The following is a 19,618-nucleotide window of genomic DNA, read 5'->3' as shown; positions in this document are numbered from 1 at the left end:
TGATGTTGTTTCTGGCAATAGAAGGTCACAGCATTTGGCTCCCCAAAATTCTCCCTGACTTTCTATTGTTCCTGCTGTCAGTATTCATTGTATTAGGTAGCTTTCCTGGTGGGTTTGCATCTATTTCCCCTTTTATTATTATTATTATTATTTATTATTATAGCGCCATTTATTCCATGGCGCTTTACAAGTGAAAGAGGGTATACGTACAACAATCATTAACAGTACATAACAGACTGGTATAGGAGGAGCGAGGACCCTGCCCGCGAGGGCTCACAGTCTACAGGGAATGGGTGATGGTACAATAGGTGAGGACAGAGCTGGTTGCACAGTAGTGTACTGGACTGAGGGCTATTGTAGGTTGTAGGCTTGTTGGAAGAGGTGGGTCTTGAGGTTCCTCTTGAAGCTTTCCACGGTAGTGGAGAGTCTGATGTGCTGAGGTAGAGCATTCCACAGTATGGGGGAGGCACGGGAGAAATCTTGTACGCGATTGTGGGAAGAGGAGATAAGAGAGGAGTAGAGAAGGAGATCTTGTGAGGATCTGAGGTTGCGTGCAGGTAAGTACCAGGAGACTAGGTCACAGATGTAAGGAGGAGACAGGTTGCGGGTGGCTTTGTATGTCATGGTTAGTGTTTTGAACTGGAGTCGTTGGGTGATGGGAAGCCAGTGAAGGGATTGGCAGAGTGGCGAGGCTGGGGAGTAGCAAGGAGAGAGGTGGATTAAGCGGGCCGCAGAGTTTAGGATAGATTGGAGGGGTGCAAGAGTGTTGTAAGAGAGGCCAGAGAGCAGGAGGTTGCAGTAGTCGAGGCGGGAGATGATGAGGGCATGCACTAATGTTTTTGCTGATTCTTGGTTAAGGAAAGCACGGATCCGGGAGATGTTTTTGAGTTGTAATCGGCATGAGTTGAAGAGGGCTTGGATGTGTGGCTTGAAGGATAGAGCAGAGTCGACCCAGCAGAACCCTCCTTCCATCCAACTGCTGATATCAGTATTCTCCATGTGCTTAAATACTCCCTACTTCCCTGGACTGGTGCTGGTGATATTATTCAGTTCATTCAAGCTCTGGATGCAAGCAGGGGGCTTGTTCTCCTCTGTAGTATTGTTGCTGTTACTTTGCTGAACTTCTACCTGAGTCATCTGTGGATAAGTAGTTCATGCATTTCCCCCCTGTGTGTCCTCCTTGTGTCTTCTATAATGTTTAGTGAGGTTGACGAAGAGCTCATCCTATTCGTTCCCTATTTAAGTCAAAGCACTAATGATACCTAGGGTCAGGTATCCGGCTCAGCGCATAGGTGCGGAACCTATCTAGAGTGGTGAGGGACCCCAGGGACCAGCAGTAGGTTTAGTCAGGGATCACCATCTCCCCCTTCCCTAGACACAGGGTTTCCCTTTCCTTTCGTCGTTCGCTTGGTAGTTCCCCAATACCTAGCGTGACAATAGCATGGAAAATGGGCACAGCAATGGTGTTTTTACATTACTGTGCATTATAACCATTTTTCTGGCATTTTTTAAGCACTTTTTCAGTTGAATTCTGTGCAGGTTTATTGCACTTTTGTAAAAAGATGCCAACTAAAAAACATATACTACAAAGTCTAATAAGTGTTTTGTAAATCGAGTTCTCTAAAGTCACCTCTACATAGGGTTTCCTTCTGCTGGACCTTTGTGTCTTGTTCTACAGGTGGATCCATCGGAGGATTCACTGGTGCTTTATATGAGATTGCGCTTGTCAGGTGGACATCCAACACCTTACACATTCACAGGGCAGTTGTTATTACCTTTGGCTGGATCTTAACATTGAACATATAGTAGATAAGTTGCACAGCTTCATGCAGTGTGTAGCAGCCATGGTTGGGTCCTGCAGATCATCTCCAATTTTTCTGAAAAGGAGCTGATCTGCAATACTTAGCAGCAGCCGCTCCATTCAGTGTCTTCATCCAGCCACTACCAGCTACAGCTGATTGGTTGGCAAGCCAAGTGTAGGACCAACACCATCCCAAAATTGCTTAACTATTCCATATGTATAGTGCTAAGCATAAATGGGTAAACTCCCTTGGATAAGTAATGATACACAGAGGAAGGAGGGCAAACAGGGGAACATACACAAAAGAATGTACAAACAAACTTCACTGCTGCAGGAAAACACCAAGGCTGCAGACAACTAGGCTTCAAAACATAACACTGCAACATCTAAGCTCCAGCAGTGAAACACCAGCAGCTCCAAGAGAACATCCTTCCTCCACAGTGGTCAGGAACAGAATGATATGCTATTACCGGCATCAGGTAATGGATCATGTGACTTTTTAAAGGAGATGGGGAGGGGTCACAAACCGACTGCACCTGAAGTGAACTAACCAGGTGCTACTAGCAAGGAAAAAGACATTAAACCCCGCTGCAGCAACAGAATGAGATTCTATTACCGGCATCAAGTGATGGATCATGTGACTATTTAAAGGAGATGGGGAAGAAAAATGTAATTAACCCTTGCTGCACCAACAGAATGAGATTCTATTATCGGCATTAGGTGATGGATCATGTGACTATATAAAGGAGATGTTAGTGTTAACAAACTGGCTGCACCTGGGGTGAACTAACTTGGAGCTACTAGCAAGAAAAATGTCATTAACCCTTGCTGCAACAACAGAATGAGATTCTATTATCGGCAATAGGTGATGGATCATGTGACTATTTAAAGGAGATGGGAGTGGTAACAAACTGGCTGTGCCTGTGGTGAACTAACCAGGAACTACTAGCAAGGAAAATGACATTCAATCCCACTGTATCAACAGAGTGAGATTCTATTACCAACATTAGGTGATGGATTAGGTGAGTATTTAAAGGAGATGGGAGTGGTAACAAACTGGCTGCACCTGAGGTGAACTAACCAGGAGCTACTAGCAAGAAAAATGTCATTAACCCTTGCTGCACCAAAATAACGCAAAACATATTTAAAATCACAGAGCAATGTTAATCTCTGGTCCCAGAGCTGTCACAAGTTAGATAGATAGATAGATACGGATGGATTGATGGATGGATGGATGGATGGATAGATAGATGATATAAGGTCAATGCCTGTGCAGATTCTGTTTGATCTACTCTTTTTGAGGATTTTACTTGAAACTACTGTACTTTGCTCACTGGGAACAAAAAAAACAAGTGGAAAAACAAATTCACATAAAAAAACAAAAAAAAACATTTAACAGCACATAAAAGTAGAAGAACTACCTGCTTTGACATTCTGTTAGTGTTTTTCCGCAGTGAACACCCAGGGGCCTTAGCATTAAAACTCTGTTGCTTGTGATAAGGTCATGGACCGGGAGATAGCTCAGTGTACAAGCTGAATAGAAAAACATAAATAATTTTACCCAAAGGTAAAATACATAAACCTGAAGCAAAGTGCTGGCCGTGGAGGCACACCTGAGAGGTGGATGGCACTGAGGCTTGACACGTCGTTAGAGAAGCGAGATGATTACTGAGCTTCTTCGCTGCACCCTTTGACCCCTCATCTGAGATTGCTAAAAAGTTATATGGTCACTGATTACTGATGGAAAAGTTTGTAAGGCTTAAAAGCCGCTTCAGAAACTCATACATAATGGCCTCAACCAAGACAACGGAAGACACCAAAGAGCATGTTCCTTCTGTAAAGGACTTTCAAGGTCATCATTGTACACGGAGCACAACTTCCAGGGGGTCACGCAGCAGAGCAGACGGAGGATTTCTTTTGTCTGTCTCAAATAATGCTAAGAAATGTTTCCGTGAGATGTTTTATCCAGATGTAACTATTGAATGGAGTATATAATGTGCGAGTGCGGATGTAGTTATGACAGCACGTAGCGAATGAAATACTAATGTACAATGTTAAAAATACAGTATATATAAACACAGTATTTATATGTATTTATGGCCCTTTTAGGTTATATTCATGACACATTTTCTGACGCTTATTACAGATCCAGCATTTTAGATGAGATTTTATGAATTCTCATGTATAAAGTGTAGAAATAATCTGCAGAGTACATAACCTGACACCACGGATTTGACACTCTTAGGCCACGTGCACATGTTGACTATTTGATCAGTTTTTTTTACCACAGTATCTGTAAGGCCACTTGCACACGTTGAGTATTTGGTGAGCTTTTTATCTCAGTATTTGTAAGGCCACATGCATATGTTGAGTATTTGGTGAGCTTTTTATCTCAGTATTTGTAAGGCCTCGTGCGCACGATGAGTATTTGGTGAGTTTTTTACCTTAGTATGTGTAAGGCCACATTCATATGTTGAGTATTTGGTGAGTTTTTACTTCAGTATTTGTAAGGCCATGTGTACACATTGAGTATTTGGTGATATTTACCTCAGAATCTGTAAGGCCACGTGAACACGTTGAGTATTTGGTGAGATTTTACCTCAGTATCTGTAAGACCATGGGCACACGATGAGTATTTGGTGAGTTTTTTACCTTAGTATTTGTAAGGCCACATGCATATGTTGAGTATTTGGTGAGTTTTTTACCTTAGTATGTGTAAGGTCACATGCATATGTTGAGTATTTGGTGAGTTTTTACTTCAGTATTTGTAAGGCCATGTGTACACATTGAGTATTTGGTGAGATTTTACCTCAGTATCTGTAAGACCATGAGCACACGATGAGTATTTGGTGAGTTTTTTACCTTAGTATGTGAAAGGCCACATGCATATGTTGAGTATTTGGTGAGTAAGGCCATGTGTACACATTGAGTATTTGTTGATTTTTAAGTCAGTATGTGTAAGGCCTTGTGCACATGTTGAGTATTTGGTGAGTTTTGTACCTCAGTATTTGTAAGGCCATGTGTACACATTGAGTATTTGGTGATTTTTACCTTGGTATTTGTAAGGCCACGTGCACACGTTGAGTATTTGGTCAGTTTTTTACCTCTGTATCTGTAACGCAACGGGCACACGTTGAGTATTTGGTGAGTTTTTTTCCCTCAGTATTAGGAGGTCAAAACCAAGAGTGGAACAAATCGGAGAAAAATATAACAGACGCACGGGCGCAACTTCTGGATTTTTCACCCACTCCTGCCTTTGACTTACAAATACTGAGGTAAAGAAAAATCCTCAAATATTACACATGTGCACGTGGCCTAAAGCTACTTTCCCACAATGAGCTTCTGGTGAGTTTTTCACGTCTTACAGTTCCAGCAATGTGGATGGGATTTATAGAAATCTCTGCTGCCTGCGTTTCTTGTTTACTCGGTGCGGCGCGGGTTTCCCATCAGCAGGATGTCAATTTCTCTTTCGGGTACGCTGAGTTTTCTGTGCAAATTTTTCCCATAGACTTGCATTAAATGCAGAAAGAATGCAAGAAAAAAATGCACACACGGAAACACATCAAAAACATGTAGTCTGCCCCTAAATATATGTATTACATAATAAATTAATAAAGTTTTGTCAAAGAGAAATAACACAGTATCAAAAACAAAGCAGCTGATTTCAAGCATAACCCATCAACAAGAGACAAAAAACGCAGCATCAACAGCGTGATAAAAACACGTGAACAAATATACACAAAAATGCAACAAAAAATTCAAAGAACCTAAGTTACATATAAGGAGCAGAAATTCTGCAACATCAAAATTTCAAAAATAGCAAAATATCAAAAAGAGGACTAAATATCCTCCCCAATTTAGAATACTCACAGCAGGATAAGGCAGTGGTGAACTGCTCAGGCCAAGAAACACTAATGCACTAACAGGGTGCAACCAGACCCCAATATATGAAAGTATCACAGGTGCAAGAGGAGCAAATCACTCACACCACTCCAGAATAAGGAGGGGATGATCGCTGGATGGTAAAATTGCACACTAGTGGCTTGCATAGGGCTCCGTTCACACAGAGTCCTCTTTTTGCTATTTTTCTAATTATATAGATTAGTGTAGGGACCTACAAGTATGAGGAATCATGACGTGGTTTGTAGGCTACCATTATTTTGGCCATAATATCGACTAATACCTCAGATATTGTGTATTTATTTTTCTGCACGATATTTTATACGGGGTGCAGCCAGGCCCCTTAATGTTTGGACTTGCATATTGGACACCCCGTCCCTATATGGTGCACACTAGTACCGGGCAGCCCGCCTGCTCAAAAATAGTATGGGCGTGTAATAGGCTGCTGACTGGGTTACTATGCGCCTGTAAGTGTGAACAGAGCCCTATGCAAGCCACTAGTGTGCAATTTTACTATCCAGCGATCACCCCCTCCATATTCTAAGGTGGTGTGAGTGATTTGCTCCTCTTGCACCTGTGTTATTTCCATCTATTGGGGTCTGGTTGCACCCTGTTAGTACATTAGTGTTTCTTGGCCTGAGCAGTTCATGACTGCCTTATCCTGCGGTGAGTATAATATAACACCAAAACCTCATCATGGAAACGTAGCCTTAAAGGGGTTGTCCACTACTTTTACATTGGATAGGTCATCAATAGGATAGGAAATCAATGTCTGATTGTCCAGGGTCCAACACCCGGCACCCCCTGCTGATCAGCTGTTGTCCGTGCTGGCGGTGGCAGCAGGCAGCCGGAAATGCTCAGATCCAGAGCTGCGCTGTCAACTGATAGCGGCTGCAGCCGGGTACAACTAACCCGTCTCCTATTGATTTGAATGGGAGGCGGTTGTGCAGTACCTGGACGCAGCCCCTATCAGAAGACGGGGCAGCTCCAAAAATGAGCATTTTCAGCTGCCACTGTCAACACCAAGAACACCTAATTGTCGGGGGGTGCAGGGTGTCGGAAATTGATGACCTATCCTAAGGATAGGCCATCAATGTTAAAGTAGTGGACAACCTCTTAGAGTTGAGCGAATTTCCCCAAGTTGGATTGAGATTCAATTTGAAGTGAAGTGATTCGAAGTGAATCTAATGTGAATCTAGCCTGTTGTACTCAAAAGTCTCCAAGTGCCTTGAAATTACATGTATTACACCCATATGTCTCCTACAACAATAGCCAACCTTTCTCAAGCTCTTGAAAGGAAAGACAGAGTTACGGTTTGTTTGTATGGCTTCTGTGTTAGATGGATTCTGTGTGCACATTGATGTACTAAATTACAACATGTGTGAAGACAGGAAAGGTTGTTTGTCACACACTAACCTGGAATTAATGGTGTTATCTTGTTTGTACTTCGGAAATGATTGTTTTGTTCATTTATTTTTTTATGGCAAATATATACTGAAATATTGGGTTCACCAAGATACACAAATGCAATAAAGGAGTGCACTGCCCTGCTGGAGTGAATGGAGCACGGTGACTGTAACATCTGCCCGAAACCACAGACTCAGACGGGCCGTCACGGACAAGCTAGAGGAAAGACGCTCACAAAGCAGGACCCTGAGAACCCCGAAACCCTTTAACCCCAATACATAGATTTAGAATTACTGCAGGGCCTCGGCGTTCGCTACTTGTGGAAGTCTTCAATCCAGAGGAGAGTAGTAGTCAGGCCGAGTTCAACCAGGAGATGAAGAACAGGGATACAATTCGCAGACAAGGACGTAATCAGGAAACCAGGCAGAGGTCCAATCCGGATCTGGCAGGGAGGTACAAAAACAGCAGGTAGAAGGGCAGTCAGAGAACAGGCAGAGGTCAAAACACAGAGATCACTATTCAGAACAGAGCTGGAAACAGAAAACAGGAATACAAAAATATCTCTAGCAGTGGCCAAAGGATAAGGGGGAAATAGCAGGGTGTGGTGTCTTCCCATTGGCTGTAGCTGAATGGTGGTAACTTCAGCTGGAAGACACATGCTATGTACAGTCAGCCAGTGGTACTGCAGGTCCCAGGGAAACCCAGCTTAGTGGATGAGCGGAGCTTGCACCCATCAGAGCCACTGGCATCGACTTCTCTCCCATCAACAGCACTATCCACAGCAGGAACACTGCGTCGCCTGGTGATCGAAGCAGAAGTCGCAGGAGCGGACTCCGGTGGGGATGTGACACACTGACAACAGCAAGCAACTGCCTACCCCCTTGTGGACGAAGTACATAAAGAGGGGGGTTTTTAGGCAAACCGATTCAGGAAATGGTCTTTTTTCAGAGCAGTTTTTTCTTTTAAATTGATTTTCAAAAATGTTTAAAGTATTTTGGAAGAATTTTATTCCTGGAGTATTTTCTGCAGCCTTTTGATTGGATAGTGCCTTGCTTGAATAATTAGAAATCATTTCAAAGAAGGGACATTGGCTTCTTCTTACTTCCGCAAGGCTCTTTTCAATACCTGAATAGAGTCCTGATCTCAACATCATCATTTTTGCCTTCCTCTGGATCAACATGTTAGGCTACGGGTTGAACTAGATGGACTTAGGGCGGCTTTGCACGTTGCGACATTGCACGTGCGATGTCAATGGGGTCAAAGTGACGCACATCCGGCGTCGCAGTCGATATCGCAACGTGTAAAACCTTTTTGATATGATGAACGAGCGCAAAAGCGTCGTTATCGTATCATCGCTGCAGCCTCCGACATTTCCATAATGCCGGTGCAGCGACAGGTACAATGTTGTTCCTCATTCCTAAGGCAGCAGACATCGCTGTGTGTGGAGCCGCAGGAGCGAGGAACTTCACCTTACCTGCCGCCGGCTGCAATGAGAAGGACGGAGGTGGGCGGGATGTTTACATCCTGCTCATCTCCGCCCCTCTGCTTCAATTGGCCGCCTGCCGTGTGACGTCGCTGTGACGCCGCACGACCCGCCCCCCCTAAGGAAGGAGGCGGGTCGCCGGCCAGAGGGACGTCGCACGGCAGGTAAGTGCGTGTGAAGCTGCCGTAGCGATAATAATCGCTACGGCAGCTTTCACTAGATATCGCACGTGCGACGGGGGCGGGACTATCGCTGCAGCATCGGTAACACATTGTTACCGATGTCGCAACGTGCAAAGCCCGCCTTAGAGTCTCCCTTCAACCTTAAAAACTATGATACTATGATCATCCAGTTTGGGATTACATGAAGATGTAAGAGTGGTGGACAATGGCTATAGCCCCTGAAGTCATCAATTGCAGCATTGTATGGTCATGTCTTGTGAATAATTTCTTGTCTTTTGTAAATATATGTCATGCGAAGTGTAATGTATCGTATTGTATTGTATTGTATTGCAATGTAAAGTGTGATAAGCATTGGTAATGTGATAACGTGATATGTAAGTATGAAAGTGAAAGGTTAAGTCTGCCCAGCAATAGACCGTATGGACAGAAAAAGTTAATTGTTGGGATTAGGCCACCCTGGGAGGGGTTAGCTAACAGGAAAAGGACAGTTCTTTTTAAAAATTGTCAGTGAAGGCCTAGTGAACAAACGTGACATACGTATAGTTGGTTGTTGGTGAAGGTCGCACACATTGGGTGGTTTGTGTCAATGGAGCAAAGGAGACAAAAGGCAAGATAGTGTGAGCTTCAAGTGTATTCGGAGACTAATGGAGTGGCTCCACATAAGAGCTGGATTACACTGTAATACTTGACTGGGTTGCACTGGGACTCACTAGCCCAGTTAGATCGGATGCAATCCAGAGGGAAGTTGAATTGTATCTCATAATGTTGTGCAAAACTGTAACATGCTGAAAGATATCTCCCTGCTGTCTGGAACGTAAAGATGTGAACGACGACAATGTCCAGTAAAAAGTTGCAGTAAAGGTGAACTGTTGGTCTCCTTGTGGGTGTAAGTTTTCATCGGCTCCTGGCCAGCCGACACCAGCGGCAGTATGGTGGCCTACATGGGATCCCAGCCCACACACCCAGCCAGGAACAGGTATTTAATGTAGCGTTCCGGTGCGTCCGGAGTCAATCCCTCACCTGCAAATTCCTCCCCGCACCACATTGGAAAGAGACAGAAGAATTTGGGCAAGCCTCATACACAGAAGATATTTGGTAAGTTCTCCAAGATGTTTGGAACAACCTCCCTGCAGACGTCCTTCAAAAACTGATTACAAGGGAATCCAGAAGAATTGATCCTGTTTTGAAGACAAAGGACGGTCGCCAAATATTGATGTGATTTACATTTCTCTTTTTGTTCATTCACTTTGTATTTTGATAATTGATGATATTTTATATGTGAAAGCTTCTTACTTTGCAGCATTTTTTCCAGTTGCACATTACTGACCATCACATCGAAAGAGAGATGACTTTGTCTGAGTATGAAACAGAAAATGTCTGTATGGCAGATAATAGGTTTATTTAAAAAAAAATGTTAAAAGCAAAGCCGTGTCATTTTAGCGTCCGCTCCCCTCTGCACAGAACTGAGAGCGGTGGTATGGTTCCCAGATGTACATGAAATAAAATCAATCCATCGGCCTTATTGTGAGCCTCCGCAGCCTGCCAATGAAGCCTTTCATTTGTAAGAGAGACAGTAGACAAAAACAATGAGACAAGGTTAAGGAGAAGCTGGAAGGAGAGCATATAGTAAATGAATAAGTAATGCCTAAATGTCCAAGTCTGATTTACTTGGCAGAGATGTATGACTTGAAACGCTATCCTTCACACGCCGTCTTCCAGAGGTATGCAAGAGTTTTAGCCTAAAACAGTGAATAGAAAAATTAGTAAAGCTCCGGAGACTAGGTGTAAAGCAGGGGCGGACATACCATTGGTGCAACCTCAGGGGCCCGTGAGGTCAGGGGGCCCATTTCTACCCTCAAAGTAGGTGCAATATGACTTTTGATGAGTTCTTGGTCTTGAAGGTTTTTATACAGTGTGTCCACTCATATCCTGTCCACAAGGTGTCGATTCATATTGAATTGATGATGCCCTACAACTTTGTAATTCTCTTTTTTTCTCTATCTCGTTCCGTTTTCGAGATAAAAATGCTAACTCTGTTGTTTTCCACCAGGTGGCGCTATAGATAGTTTAATTGCGTAGCGCATGGCTACTTTACTATACCTAGACACCACTTCTATGCCTATAGCTGCCGCCGTTCTCAAATTAATGGCGGTGGACAGGATATGAGTGTGCACACTGTATATTCTTCTTGCACAGGGGCTCTTTTCTGTCTGTGTCTGCCAGTGGTGTAAAGGGTACCGAAGTCGCTGTTGCATGTGGTGCCTAACGCGCCCCAAAGGCACCTCTGTTACATAAGAGGAAACCAGTACTCATACCTCCCAAGTCTGAAGGACAGGAAAGAGGGATACATAATGGGGTGCACAGCCCATGACAACGTTTTTTTACAGCTCTGCTACACCCCTAAGCTAACCCTACTGGGTATTTCTTGTGCACCTGTAATAGGGTGTCCAGTGCCCTACTGCCTCCAGACCAATGTGGTGACTTGGAATACTGCAATGTAAATGTTTATGGTATTATTGTATTACGGTATTCTCCTGTGATATGGCCGGCTGCCACTGAGTGTCACTAGTTCCCAGTTCCCTTAGTGAGAAGGGATGGTTTGGCAGTGACAGGGCAGCAGGGGTTAAGTGGGGAGGGACAGTCCCCAAGACTGTAGGGCATATAGGGCAGAGGTTGGCAGGGCAGAGGCAGATAGGAAAAGGATGAGAGAGTGAATAGGATAAGAGAGGAAAGACCTACAGGGTTGGACGAAGTGCAGTGGAGTGGATAGTGTGGAGGTGACAGACAGGACTGGAGAAGTGAGAAGAGAAAAGACTACAGAGAGAAGGGAGGTCATCTGCAGTGAAGCATAAGATCAGGGAGCATAGAAAGGAGGAGGTGGGCATCCCTACCTTAGGCCGGCACCTGTCAGTACTTGAGGGAACGCAGTCGCAGCGGGAGGGCAACAGAGGAGTCCATCCGTCTGTGCAGCCAAGCCAAACGATCCGCCATAATGCTGAGGGATTGGGTCAGAAACAGGAGGAGAAGTCGCCTCATCATGGTCGTCACTGTAGAGCCGAGCCGGGTACAGCAATGAAGGGTTATAAAGCATGAGGAGGATGATGATGTCTCTGCCCTAAGAAAATGGAAATCAATTGTAAACATTTTCTTTAGTAAAGTTATGGAAGTTTTACCTGGTGGTCATCTCCTTACTGATCATACAGCGTGCGAGGCACATAGAAGTGAACGGGACCCAGAGGTACGGCAGCAGAAAGGTACCACCTCCACACTCCCTCCTTGCCCCCGTGTCTGTACTGTGCTGAGGTGGGCTGGGGACTTCTACCCTCTCCCACGGCTGCCCCTCTCCGGCACTTTACACACCCACGCAAAAATACTGCCATTAGAAAACCTCCAAGTCCTTAATCTCCCACACATTTTAATACCCCTTTCATGGCTCTAAAGCCATATGGTGCCCTTACCATAAGGGCTCATAAACATAACCAATTTTCTCGTACAAATGCTTCATGGGCTTCACGGTTAGCACTCGGACCTATGATATTCTATGGGGCTGTGCACATGTCTGATTTTGATCTGAATGTTGCATCAAAATCAGCAATGCAAGTGTCGCGGGCGGGGAGGAGGGTGTCAGCACTGCGCTCACCCCTCTGCTCGGGTCCGGCTGCTGCTGCTCAGTGGTGGCTCGAGCGGTGGGCCGGATCCTGGGGGTCTTGAGCGGCACTCCTCGCCCGTGAGTGAAAGGGGATTGGGTTTTGGGATATAGTCTATTGTCCGTGACGCCACCCACGGTTGTGGTGATTTGTTGACACCACCGCTGTTCTGTATGGGGATCCCGGGAGTGATGGTGTGAAGCAGCAAGTTGTTGTGTTGCCCCTCCGTGGGTAGGGGTTGGCGATCCCGGGGCCCAGTGATTAGGTGGGTGATGCAGGGCTAGGTGGGGTGCAGGGGCGCGGGGGGCCGCGCTGTGCCTTGCGGCACTGTGGTACTCACTCAGCCTGAGACGTTGACACAGTTCTCGGTAAAACACACAGCTGGAAAGACGGTTCCCACGGACGGCTGCACTTGCTTTCCCCAGTAGGTGACGGTGACGGTCCCTCTGTCCTGCACCTAAGTTGATGTTGGTTGCGATGGGTTCCCACCGGTAACCCGCTCCCCGGCTTGGATATGGGCCGGAGGAGCCCTACTTTGCCCGCAGGCGCTGGCCCTGAGAAACTGGTGCCCTGGCGGTGGCGGTGTCTCTCCGTTACGGTTGGACTGTTGCCTTCTATCGGGACTTGGTTGTTGGGAGACAGTCGTCCCCTTCACTGACGGATTTGGCAAATTCTGGCGACTCCTAGCCTTGCCGGGATCCGAAAGGCCCCTGCCCTGGTGCTGACTGTCCTTTGTATACTGCTCCAGACCGCCGGGCCACTACCCGTCCGCGGTCCTTCCAGCAACCTCCGAGCAGTCACCCCTCCAGACAATCACCGCCGTCTGCTGACCTTGCTGACACTGTCCTGGCACACAGCCGGACCAACTTCAGGCTTTACTTCTGTCACTTTTCACTCTCTTTACACTTCACTGTTTACTCCTTCACTTAGCTCCTCACTCAAGCTCCCCCTGAGCTAATCTCTAACACTCCACTTCTTCCACTTCCTCCTCCAAACTCTATCTGCCTGGTTCCTCCCGCCTCCAGGGCTGTGTACTCCTCGGTGGGTGGAGCCAACCGCCTGGCCCACCCCCTGGTGTGAACATCAGCCCCTGGAGGAAGGCAACAAGGATTTTGGGTTAGCTGAATGTGCCTAACTGGGGTGTAGGGTGTGGTGGTGTGATGACCTGTGACCCCTGGCTTGCCCAGGGCGTCACACAAGTCTATGGGTCCATGAAAGAAAATCGGACACTACTCGGATGACATTCGAGCACGGTCTGCTTTCACTGACTGGCAGAATGGAAAAGGTGGAAACATTTTTATTTTTTTTCTCCACGTCCGAGAAAATCTGATGCCTCTCTGATCAGACTGTAATCAAACACTGATCAGAATAATAAGACTGTTTTTCTCTGATGTGGAGAAAATGGTCGTGTGAACCTGTAGTAACAGTGTGATGAAGGTTCCCCACATAGACAACGAGGTTCCCACAGTGCCCTCTTAGGCCTAAAACACACTTCCGCAAAAAAAACGTGCGTGTGACACGGTACGTTTTTCGGGTCCGTGTTACTTTTTTTGGGGCGTTTCTCCGATACGTATGGCATCCGTGTGATGGCGTATGCGAGCTGTGTGTACGTGTAAAATGTCCGTGCTTGTGTGTAAAATGCCCGTGTATGTGTACATGGAATGTCCGTGTGGAATGTCCGTTTGTGTGTTGCACAATGTCGTTGATACATGTCAGCTGACAGCAGACAGAGTTGCGCGATGAGAATGAACTCGGGTGAACTTCACACGACTTCATTGTCATGCCGCGGCTCTGTCTGTGTGCCGCGTACTGATTAGCGGTCACCTGTGAAGGATTCACCAGTGACCGCTAATCCCCTGAGTGACAGCTCAGCCGATCGCGCTATTGCCTTCATTAGCTGCTTGGAGGTGACAGGAGCGGCGGTGTCTTCTGCAGCTCCGGTCGCCTCCATGCAGCAGAGCTGGATGCGACGCTGGAGCATCCTGGATTACGCCGGACATGGAGGGCTTTTTCGGGCTTATTAAAGTGGTGAACCAGGGTATATGTTTGTGTTTTTTATTTCTAATAAAGGATTTTTTCGGGTGTGTGTGTTTATTTACTGTCACTTACAGATTAATCATGGAAGGAATCTCGGGGAGACGCCTGACATGATTAATCTAGGACTTATTGGCAGCTATGGGCTGCCAATAACTCCTTATTACCCCGATTTGCCAACGCACCAGGGCCAATCGGGAAGAGCCGGGTACAGTCCCAGAACTGTCGCATATAATGTATGCGGCAATTCTGGACGGCTGCTGACTGATATTGTTAGGCTGGGGGGCTCCCCATAACGTGGGGCTCCCCATCCTGAGAATACCAGCCTTCAGCCGTATGGCTTTATCTGGCTGGTATTAAAATGGGGGGGGACCGCATGCCGTTTTTTTAAGTTATTTATTTATTTATTTTACTGCACAGTATAGACACGCCCACCGGCTGCTGTGATTGGGTGCAGTGAGACAGCTGTCACTCAGCGTGGGGGGCGTGTCTGACTGCAACCAATCACAGGCATCTGTGGGTAGGGAAAGCAGGGAATACGAGATGAGCGGCTGGCTATTTTCAAAGTAATTGTTGCCGCGTATTCTGTGCACAGCTGTTCCTCGCCGCGCTGGTGATCGGGGAGTGGTATGAGCCGGGGGAAGAAAAAAACCGAGCGCCAATGTAAGTATGACTGAGAACAGCAGAAAAAAAGGAAAGTATACTGAATTTAATTTAAAAAAAAAGATCGCTAGTGTAAAAACGCACACGCACGAAACGTGCTGAACACGGACATACTCCGTGTGCGGTACGTGCAGGCACGGACCCATAGACTTTAGCGGGTCCGTGCCTGCGTGATGCCGGCCAAAAACTGACATGTTGTCCGTGTAGAAAAGCGCACACACGTACTTATCACACGGACACACGTTCTGTGTGATTTTACGTGTGTGTGCCATCTACCATAGAACAACATGGGTCTCCGTATGTACGTGTCTCCGGTACGTGCAAATACGTACCGCACACGTACAAAAAAAACGGATGTGTGTTGCGCGTCTTACACATTCCCTTCCCAGTATTTCCACCACAGATTCCCCCACACACAGTAAGATGTCCCAAGTGACCCCTCACACAGTATGATGCCCTGCAGTCCCCCCCCACACACAGTATAATGCCGCACACTGGCAAATAAAAAAATTCTCACCTGTTCCCATTATTGCGATGATGAGAGGAGACCTTAGCTCTGTGCTGAGCGTGGCCTGGTGCAGCAGCTGGATGTGGTGGCATCTTGTACCTCTTCCGTTGAGCCTTAAAGGCCGCGTTACACGCTACAATTTATCTGACGATCTCATGAGCGATGTGACACGCCCAGATCGTAGTTACGATTTGCCGAGATCGCTCATAGGTCGTTTATTAGCAGTCACACGTAACGTTCTCACAAATGACGCTACATCGTTCAGTGATATATTGTTTGACCAAGGCGGTCGTGTGGATGTTGTTCGTTGTTGGCAGGGTGTCAAACGTAGCAATATGTCTGCTGCGATCCAAACAACAAACAATATTTTGAAAATGAACAACGTGTCAACGATCAACGATTTTTAACCTATTTGCAATCGTTCAGAGTCGCTCGGAGGTGTCACACGCAACAACGTCACTAACAATGTCGGATGTGCGTCACGGAATCCGTGACCCCGACGACAGATCATCAGATAAATTGTAGCGTGTAACGGGGCCTTTACACATTGCAGGTGAATGGCGGAGCAAAGATCAACACCCTGAAATTCAGTATTTCCAGAAGGTTATTTGTGTGTGGTGCTATGATGCTCCGCCGAAATACTGACGTCCAAATGCGTTCAGGGGGGCATGGCTTTGGGAATCTCACCACAATTAATGTCCTCCCAGAGGCATGTCCATAAAACTGACATGTATTTAATGTTGCATTTGGATCCAGAATCTTTATGCTTCTTCCTGTAATTGGGAACAGTTAATTGGGAGGTCGGAGCACATGTCCTGCTCTCTGGTCATGTGTCCTGCTCTCTAGTCACGTGTCCTGCTCTCTGTTCACGTATCCTGCTCTCTATTCACATGTGCTGCTCTCTGTTCACGTATCCTGCTCTCTATTCACATGTGCTGCTCTCTGTTCACGTATCCTGCTATCTATTCACATGTGCTGCTCTCTGTTCACGTGTCCTGCTCTCTATTCACATGTGCTGCTCTCTGTTCACATATCCTGCTCTCTATTCACATGTGCTGCTCTCTGTTCACGTATCTGTGGCGCCCCAGGACCTGGTAGCCACAACAGCATTGCCCTTCCAAAGGGTTAATGCTGAGCCTGGAGGTAATGGGGAGGTCCATTGGCCAGCAAGTTTAACATCCACCGCAGTTCTCCCTCCGGCCAGCAGGGGGAGCTCTGAACCTGGAATTCCAGGGAGCCTTCCTCAAGTCTGACCTGAGGGAGGAAGTAGTGTTCAGTCTGTAGAGAGAAGTGACAGTGAACAGACGTAGAGTGTGCTGTCCTGTGGATCTGGGGCCTAGAGCTAGAGTAGCTTGGCCCAGAGAAGCAGGAGTAGCAGAGAGGCAGAGAAGAGACTTGGACATCGGAGTCTGTGGCCACCAGGGCTTAACATACTCCCTGGTAGCCGAATCCGAAGGGCAGGAGAGCTGCAAGCACCTGGCCCATAAACAGCCCGAAGGTACAGCTGCAGCATCAGGGCCCGGTGTGGACTCCAGCAGAGAAGCACCAGAGAGGGCCTGCGCAGCCTGCTACAGAGGGAAAGGGACGTACCATCGGTCCTCGCAGCAAAGAGGGCCATTGCTGGATTCAGAGAAGCAGGGTCCTATCATAACAAAGAAAAGCACAGGAGTAGGCCTCATACTCAGCTGGCCAGAAAGATCACCCCAAGTACTTCCAGGCCGACCGGATCCCCATCACCACCTGTAACGGTCTCCCAGGACTGGACTGTTCCTAAAGTAAAAGAGGAAAAGGTAAAGAGACTGTTGTTTGTGCCTGGTTCTTTCATTGCCTGTCGGCCCTGCACCGTGTTAGCCACACAATACCATAGACTTTCACGAGCACTAACAGTGTCCCCGGGGCTCCGCTCCACTTGTGGGGAGCAGTACCACCATTGCTGCTATATCATCACCCCGGAGGCCTCCCACAGCAGCGGCGGCTTAATAGCCGCAGACCACAGGTGGCGTCACGAACACAAACTGTATTCATCAAGCCACATACTCTACTGACACCCACCAGGGCCACGGAGCCGGGCCCAGCCACCACTGACTACCACCGGACTAGTCCGGCCCGGCACCGGGTGTCCCATAGCCCTGGGGTGGGCGAGTCAACTTTGGCGTCACGAACAGGATTTCGTGCCCGGTCCCACCGGGTACTGTGCGCCTGCAGAAACTGTGCTTAAAAGACTGTGTTACTGTTTGCAAACTGCCGCCGCCATTAGCCTCGCCGAGCGCAGGAAGAAGGAGGGCGTGCCTGACAAAGAGCGCGAAGGGAGCGCGCCATCAGAGCAGAGCGCTGTTAACCCCGCGCGACCCAGAAGTGAATTTGAAAAGTGAACGGAGCCTGGTAAGGTTCACTACGGGGGAGGAAGATGTCCGACTCGGAGGAAGGGCAGGTGGCTGCCATAGCCCGAGACGCCGCGGCACCAGCCGAAGCAATCCCAGTCGCCGTCGCCCCAGCCCCCGCTGTAGCGCCGGCAATGCCGATCACAATGCCGTACATCCCGGGAGCGGAATGGCTGCCGCAGTACTCTGGGGAGTCCCATACCTTGAGCGACTTCAGAGAAAGGCTGCACAGCTTGTTCCGGGTGTATCCGCTGACTGAGAGCCAGAAGGTGGGCATATTAATGGGGCAGCTAGCTGGCGCGGCCCAGCGTGAAGTGAAGTCCTGGCCTGATACAGATAAAGGGACAGCAACCCAGATGCTGGCCAAGCTGAAGAGTACTTTTGACACCCGCACCGCAACAGAAATAAAGATGAGATTCTTTGGGTGCAAACAACAGGCCGCAGACAGCATAAGGGACTATGCCTTAAACTTGCAGGAGGCCCTGAAAGCAGTTAAACAGGTGGACACAGAGAGTGTACGTGAAGAAGACAAACTCCTAACTGAGCAGTTCATAGAGGGGCTCCTGTCAGACGCCCACAGGACCCAGCTGCGTATCATGGTCCTGCAGAACCCTGCTCTGGACTTTGCAAAGTTTAAGGACCAGGCCATCCGGGTACTGAGAGAATCTAGACCGAATGACCCAGTACCCCTCCGGCCTCTTGCTATCACGTACCCCGGGGTGTTGCCTGCAACACGAGCCGCTGCAGGGGCTGAGGCGCAGTCCCTGGATAAGGACCCCACTGCAGAGCTCAGACAGCAGGTCCAGGAGCTGACCAAGACTGTAGCTGCCCTTGCCAAGACCGTGCAGTCTCTACAAGTGACCCCATCGCCTGCAAGAATCGAGTTGGCCTCCAGCCCAGATGACGTCCCATGGATGCGACAGAGGAGGATTCCGCTGACCCGAGGAAAAGACACAGACCGGTATGATTCAACGGGACAACCGATCTGCCACCGCTGCAGCCAGGCGGGCCATATTGCAAGACACTGTCCTTTAAATGGGCCGAGCCTGGGGCCAGGAGCCGACCCCCAGGTGTAAGGAAGCCCGGCTCAACCCCCAGTCGCAGCAAGTATGTGGGAGGACGCCCGGTCCTTCCTATTGTGCTGGATGGGATCCCTTTGAATGCCCTCCTGGATACGGGGTCCCAGGTAACAACCATCCCCTATAAACTGTACAAAAGATATTGGGCTGATTCAGACATTGACCATGGCCCAGATGATGATTTAACAATTGTGGCCAGTAATGGTCAGCCCTTACCTGAAATTGGGTATAAAGAAGTAACCATTAAAGTGGGGCGGGTAGAATTGCCATGTCAGGGGATGATAATTGTAGATATTGATCGCAAAGAATCTGACCCACTGCTAACCATTGGTACAAATGTGATAGAAAATTGTATTGCCGAAGTGATAATTTTGTTGCAACAGGCGTCTGAAGGTGCCAGCTCCGGGCAGCAGCGTGCCCTACAGAGGGAGATCAGAGCCCTGATGAGGAGGCAGCAGGTAGAGCTGGCCGGAGGAGAAATTGGCAGTGTGAGGGTAAGTGACCCCCTCCCCATTGCAATACCCCCAAGAAGT

General features: G+C 47.7%; 1 protein-coding gene and 1 long non-coding RNA gene across 8 annotated transcripts in view; one reads left to right on the top strand and one right to left on the bottom strand.

Moving 5' to 3' along the window:
- The window catches only part of LOC142249007 (cytosolic carboxypeptidase 6-like), a 2,064,630-nt gene that overhangs the window by 1,667,007 nt on the left and 378,005 nt on the right, over positions 1-19,618 (top strand). The window lies entirely within an intron of this gene.
- The window catches only part of LOC142249008 (uncharacterized), a 106,786-nt gene continuing 94,323 nt past the window's right edge, over positions 7,156-19,618 (bottom strand). The window contains exons 2-4 of the long non-coding RNA XR_012724976.1: positions 11,665-11,888; positions 9,794-10,512; positions 7,156-7,550 (exon numbers count right to left, since the gene is read on the bottom strand). This is a non-coding gene — a long non-coding RNA (uncharacterized LOC142249008). The remainder of the gene's footprint in view (positions 7,551-9,793; positions 10,513-11,664; positions 11,889-19,618) is intronic.

This window comes from Anomaloglossus baeobatrachus, chromosome 8, assembly GCF_048569485.1.
Source record: "Anomaloglossus baeobatrachus isolate aAnoBae1 chromosome 8, aAnoBae1.hap1, whole genome shotgun sequence".
NCBI classification, from domain to species: Eukaryota; Metazoa; Chordata; class Amphibia; order Anura; family Aromobatidae; genus Anomaloglossus; species Anomaloglossus baeobatrachus.
This window is presented reverse-complemented; position numbering and strand designations above follow the sequence as displayed.